Below are 18,765 nucleotides of genomic sequence, written 5' to 3' on the forward strand. Positions count from 1 at the left end.
TGGTACAATTGCAACATTTAAAAGGCATCCAGATGGGTATGTGAATGGGAAGGGTTTAGAGGGATGTGGGCCAAGCGCTGGCAAATGGGACTAGATTAGGTTGGGATATTTGGTCAGCATGGATGAGCTGGACCAAAGGGTCTGTTTCCGTGCTGTACCTCTCTTTGACTCTCTGACTTTATGACCCTTGACCTCCCAGTATTTAATTCTTCATTGCCGACAAATGATCAATGAGATTGCCACAAGAATGATTACCACAAACACCATCGTAAGTGGGCTATAGTTTGGGAAGCACAGGCCCAAAATGCAAATGTTCTTGGATAAAATTCTGATAGAAGCCAAGAAACTGTGTGATAAGGGTGTGCAACAATTCAAAAAGGAGAGATGTTTACCAACAGACTGTTTCCACTTTGCTGCTATATGGATGCTCCAGCAAGCTCTGCAAAGCAGGATACAGACAAATCCTATAGATACTATGGATGTCCCATCCTTAAAAGAGAGTAGACCAGGTTGTGAAGGATCCAAAATAAGTGCCATAAGGAATACGGACAGGAAGGACATCAAATTACTTCACAACATGACAAGGGCACTGCATGAGGGCAGGCCAGTTAGTGCTGTTAAGGACCCAGCACATTTATTAAGTTTCCATACTTTCCTCTAGCTTGGGGATTCCCAGCAGACTTTGTGAACTGAGTTTTCCTTCGTGTTGGTCAGGCACTTAAATGCTCTGTGACTCACCTTGACAGCCACTGAGGAATTTTACACTGAGGAATTTTCTCCCTGAGAAATAGCTGTGCTGAATTTCATTCCATTAAGCCACCAGATTTAATGGTGACAGAGCAAAACCATAATCTGAAAGGTGGCACTGGAAGGCCTCAAAGTGGTACATGTGGCTGTTGTTTTACAGTCTGCCATACGTAACTACGATTCTCCCACAGAAATACCTGGAACACTGGGCACTTTTTGTCCAGGCAAAAACATTCTAATCAGATTCACACCCAGCAAGGAAACTTCCTCTGCATTTGTTTAAAAAATCTCACTGATTTGAACTGATCTGTTGCTTTTTTGCAAACTTTTTGTCAAGTACATCCTTTGAACATCCTGTACTTTCCAATACAGTGAAGTCGGGCTAAATTCTACGATTTCTCCTTAAAGTGTGATGGCCAGTGAGTTTCACAGTGGCCCACAATCAATTTTCTCACACCGTCTTCTACGTTTCTCCTCACTAATTATAATCCTGAGATGTTGGCTGCATTTCTCATGAAATCGTGTTTCCTGTGCTCCAGGTAAGATCTTCTCCTGGTTTCCTTGTACCACCCACCCCTGCCCCAAAAGCCCAGCTGCCACTACTTCAGACTCTCCCAATCAGCATTGATCTCTCAGACTGCAGGGGCTCGATCTGGAAACGGTCTCAAGGGGAAAGACAAGCTCCTTCCAGGACAGAGATCTGAAGGTGCTGCTGGGCTGTCTGGTGGAGAGGATGGGAATCCTTATCCTTGCTCACCTCCCCTATCCTCCAAAGGGGAACACCATAACAAAGCCAACCAACCTTGGCATAAAGAGCAGTGTGGGTCAGTGCTGTGTACAGAGTGAAAAGATTTTCTGCACTCTGCAAGATCAAGTGCCACCATCTTCTCTCTGTTACTTCTTACTCAGGATACGGCACATGCCTTTGCCAAGGCTCATGAACTACTTGCATGCATCGTGTTCCACCCAAGGGCTCACAGCATCACATCCTCCCAAACTGCTAACCCTTTCTGCATTTCCAGCTAACTCACTGGGGACACCTGATGACTTCTTGTGACAATGCTGTGGCTTTAGGAAGTGTGTTTTGTCCTGGTTATGATTAAGCAAAGTTTTAAGGCAGAGGTGCCGAATTGGCTAGTGAGAGCCTAGAAAGTAAACAACTTGGGAGGCCTTGTTTTTTTTTAAAGTTGGTATAATAGGTGCAGCCTGGATGGGTGTGGCCAGCTCTCACAAATCAGGATTTCTAGTTTTTAGTTTTTTAGTTTTGTGATTCAGCATCGGTTGCTATTGTGATGTTGAAAAAGTGGAACCTATTTTCCCCATCTCTTGATTATAGCCAAAAGCTAGCGGTTCTCTTCGTAGGTTGCTGGATCACATGTGAGTCAAAATCTGTTTCCTGAATTTGCCTTTTTGCCAAAAGGTGTGTTTATGGAATATTACTATATTGAAACAGTTAATTAATAATAGTTGTTGTATCTATTGTTCTGTTAAGTTTTCCAGTCAAGTTAATTTATTCTAAGTTCTTCTTTCTTTTGTTGTATTTTAACTATAGCATTTGAATACATTATGTTTTGTTTAATATCAAGTAGTTTGACCAGTAAATAGGGACATGGCACTTTACATCTGTCTTTAAAGTAAGAAACAATTAGGGCCTAGGCTACCTTCTTAAAATATTTTGAGAGGGTCTGGTCTGATCTGGTCCATAACACTCTCCTGCTCATCATCACCTCCTTCCGCTCATGTGTCCCTCTCTGTCATACTGAGTCTCTCCCTTTGTCTCATTGCAAAGAAAAGCTGGCCCACACCCTCACAGATTGATCCCTCAACTGACCTACCTGTAATCACTAGACTACATCACTTGAACTGACTGTGACCATCCCCATATAGTGTGATTGAATGACTGTGGTGGATCCTCTAACGTTCACACATCACCACTTACTCAAAGCACACGAATTGTATTTGGTGTGTAAGCAGCTGGCAGTCTGAGTGATGATAAGTCTCTGACAGTCTGTAACCTGGTGCTAAAGTTAATGAGCGTCAATCCGCCATGTCAGCATCGATGTGTGAAGTGCATTGGGTGATGGCAGGATGGGTCTTCACCAAGCTATAGTTGTCAGGAACTGGCTCTGACCTTTCTGTTGGGAATTTTCACTGTCTACGTTTCATGGTAGAGGAGAGGTGTTTTGGAAAAGCGACGTAAGTCTGCCGAATTGGGTTTTTAATGAACTGCAAATGCACTGAAATAAGGTCGTCACCTCTTTGAACTCACCTTTCCAAGCTCAGGGCAAGTCAAGACCTTCTTTTGCAATGATGGAAATCTATACTTTTTTCTTTCTCACCTTATTTTGTCACCACACTTGTCATTACTCTCATGACATCAGGGTGGGAGAATTCACTCAAAATTTTAAAATTAAACCTAAGCCTTTCAAATTCACAACTGTCCCAGAAGATGGCATTCCAAGGTACTGTCTGGGACTGGAATTTTCAAAGTTTCCCAGCACTGGATCAAAATCCCATGGCCATTTGATGTCTAACCCAATAATTCAGATCTCTGAATCATTTATAGAGTCAGGGCAATACGAAAAGAGTATTAAATCCAATTCATCCATGAGGACCAGATAACTTAATTTAGTCCCATTTGCCAGCACTTAGCCCATATCCCTCTAAACCCTTCCTGTTCATATATCCATCCAGATGCTTTTTCACTGTTGTAATTATGCCAATGTCCACCACTTCCTCTGATAGCTCATTCCATGCACACACCACCCTTTGTGTGAAAAAGTTGCCACTTAGGACCCTTTTAAATCTTTCCCTTTTCATCTTAAACCTCTGCCCTCTAGTTTTGGACTCCCCCACCCCATGGAAAAATCCTTATCTATTTACCCTCACGATTTTATAAATCTCTGTAAGGTCACCCCTCAGCCTCCAGGGAAAACAGCCAATCTTGTGGCAGTGACTCTGTTGTCATTGTGTATCCCTCCTCCACATTCGTGTTTTGCTCCTTGATTTGTTCCATTCTGACTTAATTTGCCTAACACCATTACCCCCTTTGTTATTGTCCAGTCTTTAATCTCATCACAGACCATCCCATGTTTTTTCTTTCCACTCTCTACCCTTGCATTTGCTTAAAACCTGGTACATCCCTAAGGCTAGGATTTAATGTGGTGAGTACTAAGTGTAGGCATAGGTGACTTCAAGGGGCATTAACCTACTTAGGCTCTCTTTATCACCCCAGCATGAAAGTTCATTGGATTGAGCATCAATTTGGTACTTAAGGGCTTCTCCTTTGTCCAATCAGGAGCCTGCTCACTGAATCCTTGCCCTGTCCACCACCCACCCAGAGGTAACTGCTCAATCAGAAATTTGTAGGCTCAGGGTTGGAAGCACAAGTGGCACACCATGACCAGCTTCACCAGTGGGTAAGAAAGTGGGTATTTTGGGGACACTATTGGGGATGGGGTGAGTAACCCTCCCTGTCCCAATTAGCCCCAGATTCAGGCAAGTGGAGCTTCCCTGTGAAGAAAACACGCCCTGTTCCCACCAGCTGGGAGAGAGGGTATTCAGCCCAATGAGTGGCTTAGGCCCTTGGAATCAAGGGTTATGGAGATAAGGCAGGAAGTGGATACTGATTAGGAATGATCAGCCATGATCATATTGAATGGCAGTGCAGGCTCGAAGGGCTGAATGGCCTACTCCTGCACCTATTGTCTATTAGCTGGTGATTCAAAAGCTTCACTTGTTGGCGGGCTGAGGATGCCCACCATGGATTTTCCTGCCCGGAGTGGAGGTGGTGAGAAAGGGACTGAGTACACCTCTGGGTGAACTCAACCAAATATTTGCCCTTTCCTCACCATCTCCAGGGAGGGGAAATTGCACCCTGACTTTACCCACTTCTGATGAAAGCATATTGGAGCCTGAGCAGACCATTCAGCCCCTTGAGCCTGTTCCGCCATTCTAGACCATGGACTGATCAATCACCTCAATGGGCGTGTCAGTGACTCACTAACCTGAAAGTTTCTCCACAGATGCTGCCGAACTTGCTGAAAATTTCCTGGTTTTATTCACTAACTACATTTTGATCTCATCCTAGCCAATTTGCTGCAGTTTGGACAGAGCAGAGGTTCTGTGACTCATAGCCTCTGTCTTTGATTCTATTAACTCACCAAGAATCTTCTGATCCTTTGACATTCTCGAAACAGCTTGCTGGAATTTTTCACCCTGGTTTTGGCAGGTTCCTAGAGAATGGGTGTGTCAGTTTTGAGGTGGATACAGAGAAGCAGAGGAAATCCCTTTTACAATGACCTCTCTCTCAGAAAGACAATACGATGGGGAGAGACTACGAGTGAGAATTTTGCAGGAACCTGACCGAGTCCAGGCTGGGGATGGGGGATTGAAGGGGTGTGGTGAGGATGGGTGAGAGGTTGATTAAATAATATGGAAAATAATAAGATTCTGAAAATGATTGACAAATGTGACCCTTGCTTTGTTTGTGATTGAAGTAATCAAGGTCCAGCCGATGGAACAGCTGCTAACACAAACCAGCCGAGCAGCCCTTTGAAGGTCACAGTGAAGATTATCAAAGATGCACTCCTGGACTACGGTTTTATGGTCTCAGAAGATTCACCAGTATGTGTGAAGTCTGTCACTGCAGGTAAATACCTGGGAATGGGAGGTTCCAATAAGATGACTGTATCATCTTGTTACTTTTTAAATTTATACTTCAATCCAGTGTGGTTTATTAAACGAAGACAGCCTTGCAAAGAGTTGTCATGCTATTCCAATTAATTTAAATAAATTCCCACGTCTACAAAGTTTCCGCCAAGAATTTAGTTAAAGCTGTGAAATAAACTCGAAAGCAATCGACCAATGCCAACAAGAACTGAAAGGAGCACAGTAATTATGAAGACGACATTGGGACAAGTTAACAAGAGAATCCAAGCATAACCCTGAAGAAAAGAAGAATAGTTTAACAGCATCCAAGTGGTTTGAAAAGAAATTTAAATAAAACATATGGCAAAGAAATGCCAGGTTACAAGGAAGTAACTGACATACAGCATATCTGGATTATCACAGCTGACTTACTGGAACCACAATTATATTAGAAGTTGTCAGATCTCAGGAGTTGAAAATGTGTTGCTGGAAAAGTGCAGCATGTCAGGCAGCATCCAAAGAGCAGGAGAATCGCGTTTCGGGCATGAGCCCTTCTTTAGGAGTGCAGCATCTGCAGTCCTCACTTTCTCCTCGAAGATCTCAGGAGTTGCCTGACGTTGGAGACAATTTGGGGCTTCCGTAGAATCAAGCTTGCTTCTATGTTGTTCCCCACTGTGCTCTTCCAGGTACGGACCCCAATCAGGAGCTGATGTGCAAGCAGCAAAAAATGGAAAGGTTTAATCATTTCTGCCTGATTTCTATCCATCATTGAACTTCCAACGACAGAAAATCCAGATCCAAATCTGGTCATCCTGCAGTTGGAACTGATATAAAAAAGATAAGTTGTGGAGGGAGGATTGGGCAGTCCCAAAATTTCATAAGAAGGAATGATCTCACTCAGGAAATTTCTGACTGTTAGTTTGATGAAAAATTGAGAGGAACATACTGGTAGCAATAAGAGGGATGAGAGCTTGAAACTAAATATAGAATCTGTAATTATTTTGTGAGAAAACTGATATAATTATTTTTGAAGAATGCCAGAGACATTCATAACAGGTCGTGTGGATAGAATCGATTTGAAGGACTGCTGAGAAATTTCCTGAAAAAAAAAGCTAATTCCAATTCAAGAGAGTAATTTTCATGTTGGTTGACAATCATATTATGATTAATTGCAGGAATTACGTATATATGTCTCATTTACTACTGTAATTTTGTATATCTCAATGTACATGTACATTTGCATGTACATACATACATGTTAAATGCACATGTGTCTGTGTGTTGGCACGTGACATGTATGTGTGAGAGAGAAGGGGTGAAGTCTTTCCAAAAATGTACTTAATGCCACTGATGTTACTTCAACCTATCTCCATCCACACGATGCTATTTATGCCCAACTCCAGTGACTCATCTTCAGAACTGGACTTGAAATGGTAACTGCACTTTCTATCTACAAAAGCTGTCAGACCTGCTGAGTCTCTTCAGCCATTTCTGCTTTTGTTTCAAATTTCCAGTATCAGCAGTTTTTTGTTTTACTTCTGGTATTTCCTTACCTGGCACAAGGTGCAGCCTTCAGCTTGGACAACTCTCACTACAGCCACAATGGGGACCCACATAATACAGAAGATGGTCATACACCAACCCAGTGCTACTGTCCAGACAGGGTATTCAACAGGTCCATATGTTGGTGGGACAAATCATCTGTTTAAAATGAAGGTCTAAAATCATATCAAAAACAGAATGATTATCTGCACTTCATTTTCTGTTTGAAACACTAAAAGATGTAACATCTCCTTATTACAGCAAACTCGATGAGATAAGAAACCAGCATGCTCTCCACCACAGCCAGAAGAGCCAATTCTTTTCCCCAATCATCATCTCAATATCCTTGATGAATCTGTTCAGCCCTGTGAACAAGGAAGCAGAGAGACACCATCAGCCACTTTGTCCTGTCTTCAGGGCAGTTTGTTAATTGCCAAAGTCCATCTTGTACAGGGTGGCACTAATGAACAGGTTAAACCAGAGAAGGGATCACTCTGGATTTCAAATAAGATGAGCAGAGATTTCCCTGTCACCAATCTGGAGAAAGTGAGGACTGCAGATCAGAGTCGAGAGTGTGGTTTTGGAAATGCACAGCAGATCAGGCAGCATCCATGAAGGGCTTCCTGATGAAGGGCTTCTGCCTGAAATGTCGATTCTCCTGCTCCTTGGATGCTGCCTCACCTGCTGTGCTTTTCTATCACCACACTCTCGACCCTGTCACCAATCTGATTACGTATAAAATTTGTCCACAAGTCCCACAAAATTGGTACTTACTCAAGGAGCGGCTCTGGTTTCTGATCTTTGTTGAGATGGACAGGCCTCTGTTATCAGAACGGGGCCATGATGGACGACAAACTGAGTCCACTGTCCTAATATGAAGAAAAGCAAATGGGCCCTCGACCATCTTAAGAAATCCTGCCCATCAAGTCTGCACCAACCCTCTGAAGAGCGATTCGCCCAGACCCACGCCCCCACCCTATGCCTGTAATCCTGCATTCTTCATGGCTAACCCACCTTGCCTGCACATCCCTGGATCCTATGTGTAATTTAGCATGGCCAATCCACCTAACCTACACATCTTTGGACTGTGGGAGGAAACTGCAGCATCCAGAGGAATCCAGCGCAGACACAGGGAGAGAATGTGCAAACTCCACACAGTCACACCAGGCTGGAATCAAACCCAACTCCCTGGCACGGTGAGGCAGCAGTGCTAACCACTCAGCCACCTCCTTCCAAAGATTCACAAACCTGACTGCCCCTGTCGACCATTGTCTCAGCCTGCACCTGTCCCACTGAACTCATTTCTTCCTGCCTTGACACTGTCCTGACCCCTTAGTTCAGGAACTCCCCACCTACATTCGTGACACACCTCCTTCAAGATTTTTGTTCCCCTGGCCCCCAACGCCTCATCTTCACCATAGACATCCAGTCCGTGTACACATCGATCCACCACGACAAAGGTCTCCAAAACCCCTGTTTCTTACTCTCATGCTGTCCCAACCCGTACCCTTCCACTGACACCCTCATCTGCCTGGCTGAACTGGTCCTCACCCTCAACAATTTCTCCAAACCAAATGGGTATCCATGGGCACCCTCATGGGACCCAGCTATGCCTCCCTGTTTGTCAGATATGTAGAACAGTCCATTCTCCGCAGTTACACTGCATCAATCCCACCTGTTCCTCCGGTACATCAATGACTATCTGCACTGCTTCATACTCCCTTGAGGAGGTTGAACAGTTCATCAACTTTACCAACACCTTTCACCCGACCTAAAATTCACCTGGACCATCTTGGCAATCTCCCTCCCCTTCCTGGACTTCTCCATCGCCGTTTCTGGTGACCAACTAACCACATATACTACAAGCCCACCGACTTACACGGCTACCTAAATTACACCTCCTTTCACCCTACCTCCTGTAAAAACATCATTCCTTATTCCCAATTCCTCCACCTCCGCTGCATCTGTTCCCAGGATGACTAATTCCACCTCAAATTCCCAGATAGCCTCCTTCTTCCACGATTGCAACTTCCCTTCCCACGTGGTTGATGATGCCCTCCAGCGCATCTCCTCCACTTCATGCACCACCACCCATGAACCCCACCCTTCACAACACAACAAGGACAGAACCCCCCGGTCCTCACCTACCTCCACATACAATGCATCATCCTCTACCACATCCCCCACCTCCAAACGGACCCCACCAGAGATATATTTCCCTCCCCACCCCTATCAGCATTCTGAAAATATAATTCCCTCTGTGACTGCCTCTTCAGGTTCATATCCCCACCAGCTCACACTGCACTCCTGGCAACTTTCCATGCCACCGCAGGAAGTGCAAAACTTGCGCCCACACCACTCTCCTCACCTCCGAGGCCTCAAGGGATCCTTCCACATCCATCAGAAATTCACCTGCACCTCTCCCAATGTCATCTGTTGTACCTAATGTGGTCTAGTCTACATCAGGGAGACAGGGTGCCTTCTTGCGGATTGTTTCAGAGAACATTTCTGGGATACCCACCAACCCCACTGCACTGTGGCTGAACACTTCAATTCCCCTTCCCACTCCGTCAAGGACATGCAGGCCCTGGGCCTCCTCCACCGCCAAAAGCTTATCACTGACAACTGGAGGAGGAACATCTCATATTCTGCCTTGGGATCCTGTAACCACACGGGATAAATGTGGATTTCAACAGCTTCCTCAATTCCCCTCCCTCCACATTATCCCAGTCCCAAGCCAACCAACTCGGGCACCACCCTCTGGACCCATCCATCACTGCCCCCTCTGACCTATCACCTTCTCCCTCACCTTCATCCACCTAATCGCTCTCCCAGCTACCTCCCACTAACCCCACCACTCTCCCATTTTTCTCTCAGCCCCTACCCACAAGCCTCACTCCTGCTGAAGAGCTTATGCCTGAAACGTCGATTATCTTGCTCTTCGGATGCTGCCTGACTGTCATGAAGTCTGTTGTTACACACAACCCATTGGTAGCCATTAACAGTCTCCATTAACAGCTATTCTCCCTTCCAGCCAGATCATTATCCATTTCCTTGTCTGTTCAACTATTCTTCTATCTTTAGGGTCTATTCCCAACTATCATTTTCTCCTTACTCGCTCCCTCCACCATACCTTCTGCAAATAAACTGACATTTTCTGAGCTACCATCAGTTCAGAGGAAGGGTCACTCGATCCAAAATGTTAACTTTGATTTCTCTTCACATATGCTACCAGACTTGCTGAGCTTTTCCAGCAATTTCAATTTTTGTTTCTAATTTACATTATCTGCAGTTCTTTTGGCTTTTCTATGATTATTGATTCTGCACCTTCCAAGCTCATGCAGTATTATTTTGACATGCATTTTGATCTAATACACTCTTAACTGAAACACTTCTGCTCAGAAGGACCTTTGGTGAGAATGAGTCCCTTTGGTAATATAAACATTGGGGAGAAGGTGGCCTAGCTGTAGTAATGTCAGAGGGCTAGTCATTGAGACCTCCAGGGTGATATTTTGAGGGTGTGACTTCAATTAAAATCTGGAATAAAACTCTAGCCTAACTGTAACTAACCATCATTGACTGTCATTTACAAAATAACCCTGGTTCACAAACGCCCTTTAGGGATGGAAATCTGCCATCTTTACCTGGTGGCCTACCTGTAATTCCAGAACTACAGCAATGTGGTTGACTTTTAACAGGCCTTCCGGCAATTGGGGAATGGGCAATAAACACTGGTTTAGCTGGCAATGTCCACATCCCATTGAAAAATATTTTAAAAATCTGTCTGATAAAATTCACTGAGGTTTTCTGTTTAACTCTGGAATCAATGTTGGTTGAATAATCTCTTTCGTGGGCCAGATTTTCAATTAGGTTCGGGAACCCAATACCTGGATAAATTCTGCTCCTCTCCCTCTGCTTGTGTTATGTCAACATTGCAATGTAAGTTTTAAAATTAAATGGTCTGATTAATCATAAGGTAGACTTGGCACCTATTTAGAGACAGTGAGTGCCTTGAGATGGTAGGAGCTGCCTGCCTGCCACCGGGGAAGATTACAGCCAGATTGGGGTTTATCGATGAGTAACTTTTGAAAACACAAAACTGTATTGGAAGCTTCAGAAGTTTCTCATGGAAAACCACAAGAAACCTGGTTGATTGATCTAATCGGTATTAAGAAGATATTTAATTGCCATCTTAGTTACTGAGTAAGTATTTTCATTTTGCATTATGACCCAAATAGTGGGGATCTATAGCAAAAGTTCACTCTTCCAGCCGCAGTCAGAACAGTGCATTAAAAGTGTAATTGCATCATATTAAACAATGGCTGACATTTAGCAAGCTACAATACAGTTTAGACCAAATATGTATACTTTTGACCTATATCCAGTAAGGAAAATGGTTAACCATGATTAATTGTATTTAATCAAAGGAAGAACTCTATAAAGTATCCAAAAGAGTTGGAAGCCTAAGAATTGGAGACATTTTGGAATTCAGCAAATGATGAACGAGGAAAATATTAAGAATGGGAGAATAGAACATGACAGTGCATTAGTGAGATACATAAAGTTGGACTCTAAAGCTTCTCTAGGTATGTAATTTTTTTTAAAAGCAATATCAAAAGGGTGCCCATTACAAGAAAAGCCAGGAGAAATTTAAAAAGAGGGCAAGGATACAGCAGCAAAGCTAAACCAATACTTTCTATCTATCACCATAGAAGAAATTAAAAATATCCCAGAAAAAGTTAAGAATCTATGGACTAATACAAATTAGAAACTCTGTTTCAAAAATGTCAATACTGGCAGACATGTCAATACTGGTCCACAGTTAATGCTTTTATTTGAATGTAAGTGTGAGTTATGAGGAAAGTGCAAAGATGCTTTTTGGTTTTGGAGAGGCTTTTTGAGTGGGCAAAGAATTGTCAGATAGAATAAGGTGTGGAGAAGTGTGATGTTATGTACTTTCATTGGAAAAATAGAAATAGAGTATTCCTTTAATGGTAAAAAATTGGGAAGTGTTGAACTTCAAAGAATTGGTTTCCTTTGTTCATCAGACACTGAAATGTAACATGTAGAGACTGCAAGCAATTAAGAGACTTTTATTACAAGAGGATTTTAGTAAAGGAGGAAAGGGGTCTTACTGTAATGGTATAGAATCTTGGTGAAACTATACCTTGAGGATTGCGCATAGTTTTCACCTCCTTACCTACCTAAAGATATACTTGCTGTAGAGGGAGTGCAAAACAGGTTCACCAAACTAATTTCCATGAGTGTCCTACAATCAAAGATTAAAGGGTCTTTATTCTCTGGAATTCCTCTCTGTTTTTCTTCTTTGAGGAGAATGAGTAGTGACCTCAATCAAACACAGACCTTTTAAGAATCCGATTCATTAAATGTAGGAAGGATGTTTCCCATGTGGATAGAGGAGTCTCAAACCAAGGGATACAGTTTCAGAAAAATTGGCAAACCAGTTATGTCGAAATGAGAAAGAATCTTCCAGGCCCAAACATACCTTCCAGGTAAAACAGCACTTGCACATCTCACAATCTAGGCTATTGCATTCGCTGAAAATGTGTTGCTGGTCAAAGCACAGCAGGCCAGGCAGCATCTCAGGAATAGGGAATTCGACGTTTCGAGCATGCTCCAAACGTCGAATTCCCTATTCCTGAGATGCTGCCTGGCCTGCTGTGCTTTGACCAGCAACACATTTTCAGCTGTGATCTCCAGCATCTGCAGACCTCATTTTTTACTATTGCATTCGCTGCTCACAAAACTGTTCCCTCAATATGGAGGAGACCAAGTGTAGACTGGGCGAAAGCTTTGCAGAACATCTACATTCTCCCTGCAAAAGTGACCTTGAGCTTCCAGTTACATGCCACTTTAACCCACCACCTTATTCCCTGGCCAACTCCGATTTCTCTTCAGAGACCCACTGAGCTTTTCCAGCAATTTCTGTATTTGTACCCTCAGTTATCTATTGTCTAAGATGTTCCATGCAGATTAACTCTCCACCCATCAGTAAGGCCTGAGACATCATGTCAATTATTTCAAGGATGAACTTTTTCACTCTCTCTCTCTGGTGGTGTACAGTGCAGCCAGAAAAGTTGTCAGAACTTGAAATGAGTCTCTGCATCTACACTGACTGAGCAGAGCCTGGAAAGGCCTGGACCCTCTCATGGGGCCCTTTCACTACTGTCCCTCTGACCAATAATCCCCTTGATCATTTGTGATGTGTGATTCATTAGGCCATAAGCTAACACCTTCCCTTATTAGTCTCACTGAGCTGTGTGTATCTGAGGTGGTGGATGGTGTGTATGAGCCCTGTGCTGGTTGATGGAGCCCAGTGTTCGCCAGCTCTGGTTATTGGCTTGAACAGAGAGGACAAGAATCAATTCTCTCATAACTCACAAGTCACTTTATTAATGTTGTTCGTCAATACATGTGTGTAGCTAAAACATTTGTTGGCATAGAACATACTTGTACACTCACTAGAGTCTTCTGACACTCTCTGAGTAGTCACAAAATATAAAAGCTAATACCCAAGCAGTATAGCTCCTGATGACGACAAGGTCTGACGCCTCACACTCTCAATGTTGGCACCGGTGGTCTTGACGTAGGGTTTACTTCTGTGATGGTCAGTCTCTGGAGTTTTGACTGGCTCCATATCCAACAGTCATCTTCTTATTCCTTTCCTTTCTAAATGTCTGTCTGTGCACCATTGGCTCAGGCTCATTTGCTTATCATATGCCTTTACCTTATTGGCTCTGACCCACCGACTTGGGCAGCTTGTCCAAATAAGGGTTTTGCATTACCTCATCTTCCTTTGGCATTACTTCATCTTTCCAGAGAACTTAGCATAAACCAGTTTCAACTTCACACCAGTGCCTGGACTCAGGCCATTTTAGTTCACAAGCCGCTTCTTCCTGCATGCCAATAATTTTGCATTCAGTATTTTTCTGCAATGTGTTGGCAGCTTGTATCCCTCTCTCTCTTTTCCTGCAGCCACTGGCTAACATCTCTCCCCTTTTTATCCAAAGATACTTATTTTAGGATCATTGTCTGTCTCTTTCTGCGAACCTCTCCTGGGATGGTCAGTATCCTCCCATTGAATAAGTTGCATGTTATATCGTTATAGTAAAATAGAGAAAAGAACATGTAAAGAACACTAAAGAAAAGTATAATAATATAAAGCAAACATGCAATAACGAATATGAAGAAATAATGCATATATGACTTAACTCAGTGTTTTCATAATATTCCTTCTGTTTCATGACAGGCTCACCCTCAAATCTCTGCACAATTTCATTTGTCTACCTTCTAAGCTGACATACATTGGGTATGATAATTAGTAATGCACATAGAATCACAACCACAGCAGCATGTGACAGAATTCTGATCCACAGATGTATTTGAACATGAGATCTCCTGTTCCAGAACCGGTCTTATAATCTGGGTTCCCGCAACAACTCCTTTGCTGTATCAGGAAGAGTTCTAATTATTTTAGTGTGTGGGGTCCAGTGATGGATTATCTCTTATGCATGTCTGCTTTCAGGCCCCGTCTTACCCCCTCCAATTGTTTTGATACAAATGGGCCCTTGGGATCATTTACTGCTGTCAATTGACACTTGTGTTTTCCTCCCTGCTATATGAAGTTGTCTCCTAACATGGTGATAGTTTTTACCCCTTTCACAGGCAATATTCTTCCCTGTAGCAAAAGTGTCCATCTGGCGATTCAATTTCAGCTAACCGAACCATCTTTAATCCTTCTGTCTAATAGTAGCTGTACCGAGGTATGCTCCATCAATAATTGTAAGTGGGTTCAGCTGTACTATGCAGGTAAAATGTTGCACTGCCCAGAAACAGCTAATACGTGTTTTTTACATGCTGTGTACCCTGCTCTACTGGTGACACCGTGTGTGATCTGTATGCTACTGATCTTAATTTCCTGTGCGTCTTCTGTAACAGAACTGTCGCGAGGGTGGTGGCTGTGGTGGCTACTTTGGTTAAAACTCACAACACCAGGTTATAGTCCAATAGGTTTAATTGGAAGCGCTAGCTTTCGGAGCACTGCTCCTTCAGCAGCTGGTTATGGAGTATAAGATTGTAAGACACAGAATTTATAGCAAACGTTTACAGTGTGATGTAATTGAAGTTATATATTAAAAAAGACCTGGATGGTATATTAAGTCTCTTATCTGTGAGAATGACCACATTGGTTTCAGTTCTTTTATACGTAAATTGCAAAACATTTTTAAAAAATTTACATTCTCAAGTGAACTTTAACAATTGGTGTCTGTCAGCCCAGATAATGTATTGAAGGTGCGTGTTCCCCTGTGTGATACTGTCAGTGCCACAATGTTTAGACTGATACTCATCTAAAAAAATGAATTTATGGAATCAAGCAGTTTTTAAGTGAAGGAAAATGTATATCTGCAAGTACAAATTCACCCCACAAACTTATAGGTGTGTGTGTAGTGCAATGGGGTTACCTGCAGTGTGCCATGAACCCAAGGTCCCAGTTGTGGCCATCCCAATGGGTACTGAACTTGAATATCAGCCTCATTGCACTTTCACACACACACACACACACACACACACACACACACACACACACACCACTTTCACAGTTACACCCATGTATACACTCTCACACAGACACTCACAACCACCATCACTGTCACTACCCTCCGCCCCCAACCCCACCCTCCCTCCACACATATAAAAGTTTGTGGGGTGAATTTGTACCTGCAGACATACATTTTCCTTCACTCAAAAACTGCATGAATCCATATTAGATCCGATAAATTCATTTGTTTAGATTAAAATCAGTCTAAACATTGTGGCACAGATAGTATCACACAGGGGGACTCACACCTTCGATATATTATCTTGGCTGACAGGCACCAATTGTTAAAGTTCACTTGAGAATGTAGATTTTTAAAAAATGTTTTGCGATTTACATATGAAAGAACTGAAACCAAAGGGGTCACTCTAACAGATGAGAGACTTAACCAACAATCCAGGTCTTTTTCGATATATAATTTCAGTTACATAACATTGTAAACTTTTTGCCATAAATTCTGTATCATACAATCTTATACACCATGACCACCTGATGAAGGAGCAGCGCTCCTAAAGCTAGTGCTACCAATTAAACCTGTTGAACTATAACCTGGCATTGTGTGATTTTTAACAGTTGGATTTGGGGTTTTCAGAACGGGCGCGGCAGCTAGTGCTTGCTTTAGAGCTGCAATGTCTTGTTCCATTTGCACACCACATTCTTTTTTAATAACTCCATCAGTGGGGCTACCTTATTGGTCAATGTGGTCCCTTTAATGCCCCGCTAAGCTTGGGAAGGATCTCAACCTTTGACATCCCACAGAACAGGGAATCTGCCAATTGCCTCTACCTTTCATTTGTCCATTTCTTGTTTTCTCAGTGACAGAATCATTCCCAGATAAGTAATGTCCTGCTTCATATCTGCGCTCTCTTAGGGTTCACTTTCAGACCCAACTCATGCCACAATTGCAGTAATTCACTTAACAGCTGATAACGTTCCTTTTTAGTTTCAGTTTGAAAAAGCAAGTCGTCTACATACTGCACCAGACATTAAGGTTTCGAGAATTCTTTTAACCCTTCACTTAGACATTATGGACGGGGAGTTAGGAAATCACTGAAGCAGGGCAGTCCAAGTATATTGCTGGCCTTGGAAAGTAAATGTGGGTTTATATCGGCATTCATTCTCCAGTGAGTTGACCAAAACACATTACTTATGTCCAAAACTGTGACCCATTGCGCATCCTCACTTTGCTTGACTACGATCTCTGGGTTAGTTGCTATGGTGGGGGCTGTAGACAGGGTGGCCTTGTTCAATGTCCAGTTATCTACCGCTATTTGCCAGCTACTGTCTGGTTTCGTAACTGGTCGAATAGGTGAGTTGATAGTGGAAGCTACTGGTCTCCGTATCCCTTGTTGCAGAAAACTATTAACTTCCTGACCTCTTCTTCTGCCTGTTTTGGAAAACCATACTGCTTCGGTGATTGTTGTCTGGATCCTGTATAAACACACTCTTGGCCAATCATGTTTATGTTGTGGTTCTATTTGCCGAGCTGGGAATTTGTGTTGCAGACGTTTCGTTCCCTGTCTAGCTGACATCCTCAGTGCTTAGGAGCCTCCTGTGAAGTGCTTCTGTGATCTTTCCTCCAGCATTTGTAGTGGTTTCAATCTGCCGTTTCCGGTTATCAGTTCCAGCTGCAGTGGTCGGTATATTGGGTCCAGGTTGATGTGCTTGTTGATTGAATCTGTGGATGAGTGCCATGCCTTTAGGAATTCCCTGGCTGTTCTCTGTTTGGCTTGAACTATAATAGCAGTGTTGTCCCAGTCAAATTCACGTTGCTTGTCATCTGCACGCGTGGCTACTAAGAATAGCTGGTCATGTTGTTTCGTGGCTAGTTGGTGTTCATGGATGCGGATCGTTAGCTGTCTTCCTGTTTGTCCTATGTAGTGTTTTGTGCAGTCCTTGCATAGGAGTTTGTACACTATCGTAGAGTGGCTGTTGGTTTGTGTGCTGTTATGAGTCTTAGTGGTCGCAGTAGTCTGGCTGTCAGTTCGGAAATGTTTTGATGGTAGTGTGGCTAGTCCTTTAGGTTGCTGCATGTCCTCATTCTGTTGTCTTTCCCTCAGGCATCTGTTGATGAAGTTGCGCGGGTATCTGTTTTTGCCGAATACATTGTATAGGTGTTCTTCTTCCTCTTTTTGCAGTTCTGGTGTACTGCAGTGTGTTGTGGCCCTTTTGAATAGTGTCTTGATGCAACATCTTTGTGTGTGTTGGGGTGGTTGCTTTCGTAGTTCAGGACTTGGTCGGTGTGTGTGGCTTTCCTGTATACTTTGTGGTGAATTCTCCGTTTGGTGTTCTCTGTACCATCACATCTAGGAATGGGAGTTAGTTGTCCTTTTCTTCCTCTCTCGTGAATCAGATTCCTGTGAGTGTGGCGTTGATGATCCGGTGTGTGTTCTCTATTTCTGTGTTTTTAATGATTACAAAGGTGTCATCCACATATCTGACCCAGAGTTTGGGTTAATTTGCGGTTTGTTCTAATCTTTGCATTACAGCTTCTGCTATGAGTCTAGAGATGGGTGAGCCCATGGGTGTGCCATTGATTTGTTCATATATTTGGTTGTTGAATGTAAAGTGTGTTGTGAGGCACAGGTCCAGTAGTTTGAGTATGCCATCTTTGTCGATAGGTTCAATGTCCTGTTGTCTGTTCTGTATGTTCAGCAGGTTGGCTATTGTTTCTCTGGCTAGGGTTTTGTCGATAGAGGTGAACAGTGCCGTTACATCGGATGAGACCATGGTTTCTTCCTTGTCTATGTGTACTACTATTATAGGACAAGCCAAACAGAGAACAGCCAGGGAATTCCTACAGGCTTGGCACTCATCCACAGATTCAATCAATAAGCACATCGACCTGGACCCAATATACCAACCACTGCAACGGACAGCTGGAACTAACAACCGGAAGCGCCAGACTCAAACCACTACAAATGCCGGAGGAAAGAAGCACTTTACAGGAGGCTCCCAAGCACTGACGATGTCACCCAGACAGGGGACAAAATGTCTGCAACAAAGAACGGTAGGTCAGGCAGCATCCAAGGAGCAGGAGAATCGACGTTTCGGGCATGAGCCATTCCTGAAGAAGGGCTCATGCCCGAAACATCGATTCTCCTGCTCCTTGGCTGCTGCGCTTTTCCAGCGACACATTGTCAGCTCTGATCTACAGTCCTCACTTTCTCCTTCAGGGGAAGAACAGCCACATAAAAGTGATTATATAG

General features: G+C 43.3%; 1 pseudogene; it reads left to right on the forward strand.

Moving 5' to 3' along the window:
- LOC132820046 (sodium- and chloride-dependent neutral and basic amino acid transporter B(0+)-like) overlaps nucleotides 1-18,765 on the forward strand; it is a 188,983-nt pseudogene that overhangs the window by 164,429 nt on the left and 5,789 nt on the right.

This window comes from Hemiscyllium ocellatum, chromosome 11 (assembly GCF_020745735.1).
Source record: "Hemiscyllium ocellatum isolate sHemOce1 chromosome 11, sHemOce1.pat.X.cur, whole genome shotgun sequence".
Classification (NCBI taxonomy): Eukaryota; Metazoa; Chordata; class Chondrichthyes; order Orectolobiformes; family Hemiscylliidae; genus Hemiscyllium; species Hemiscyllium ocellatum.